Source organism: Enhydra lutris, unplaced genomic scaffold, assembly GCF_002288905.1.
Source record: "Enhydra lutris kenyoni isolate GAN:26980312 unplaced genomic scaffold, ASM228890v2 scaffoldscaffold9, whole genome shotgun sequence".
In the NCBI taxonomy this organism is placed as follows: domain Eukaryota; kingdom Metazoa; phylum Chordata; class Mammalia; order Carnivora; family Mustelidae; genus Enhydra; species Enhydra lutris.
Genome location: NW_019154093.1, coordinates 32,762,401 through 32,763,770, shown reverse-complemented (window position 1 = coordinate 32,763,770; position 1,370 = coordinate 32,762,401). Strand labels below are relative to the sequence as shown.

The 1,370-nt window shown below is 38.8% G+C and overlaps 1 pseudogene; it reads left to right on the top strand.

The window, feature by feature from the left end:
* Positions 1-485: 485 nt before the first annotated feature.
* On the top strand, positions 486-1,004 carry LOC111142894 (annotated as a pseudogene).
* The last annotated feature ends 366 nt before the right edge of the window (positions 1,005-1,370 follow it).

Genomic DNA, 1,370 nt, shown 5'->3' with positions numbered 1-1,370 from the left:
ATAGTAACCACAAACCAACATAAACAAATGTCCATCAATCGGAGATTGGATACACAATATGGTATATTCCTGATATTGAACTCTACTCAGAAATAAAAATGAACTCAAAAATGCAACAATATGGATGAGTCTCAAAAACATTATGCTGAGTAAAAGAGGCCAGACACAGTATTGAACATATTGTTTAATTCTATTTATCTGAAAATCAGAAAAAGCAAAACTAAGTTATAATGGTAGAAATCAGAACAATGTTTCCTTCTGTAGGTTTACATCTAAAGGGTCATGAAGAATGTTCTGATGTAATGGAAACACTCCATATCATGATTGGGGTTGCTGGTTATGCAATGTATACATTTATTAAAACTTACTCTCTTTTCCACCTGCTTCCCCCTCACCCCAAGTGCCACTCTGGCAGCAGGGTACTCACTCAGAGCTCATGAGTCCTGCTAAGCTAGGGCCTCCATTGTCTCTCTCCAGCTACCATCATGATCATCTACCTGAACACCATTAACGGTGATGAGATGTTCTCCAAGATATGGGATGGCCCATGGGTTATGCACAGAGTTGGGGAAGATGGCAGTAAGACAGAGGGTAACATTGATGACTCACTTATTGGTGGAAATGTCTCCACCAAAGGCCCCAAGGGTGAAGGGACTGAAAGCATAGTCATCACTGGTGTTGATGTTGTCATGAACCATCACTTACAGGAAACTGGCTTCAGAGAAGAAGCCTACAAGAAGTACATCAAAGATGACATGAAATCAATCCAAGGTAAACTTGAAGCACTGAGGCCAGAAAGAAGAAAACCTTTTATTACAGATGCTGCAGAAAAAATCAAGCATATCTTTGCTAATTTCAAAAACTACGAGTTCTTTATTGGTGAAAACATGAATCCAGATGGGATGGCTGCTCTGCTGGACTACCATGAGGATGGTGGGACCCCATATATGATTTTCTTTAAGGGTGGTTTAAAAATGGAAAAATGTTCACGAATTTGGCTATGACTTTGGATGTATCACTGGTTGTCATAATCGGCTACTGCTCTTCATCCATGCAATACCTGAATTAAAACAAATGGGACTCAAGTCATCTTGAGCTCTTTATTTATTTTGACCTTGATTTATTTGGAGTAGAGCAACTGTTTTTAAGAAGAAAAAATCAGGTCATATAGGCTGTCTAAAAATAAAATGCATTTCAACTCATTTGAGAGGATGTTCTTCATTTAACAGATATTTAAATCCATCCTGTGTTGAGTCCTGGAGAAGCAACCTTGGTTGTTTCTATTGTGAGAAAGCAGAAGACTGTGGCTAACTTCCACAGTGAAAACTGTGGAACTGGGACTGGAACCTAAAAAACAAGAGCCAAAAATC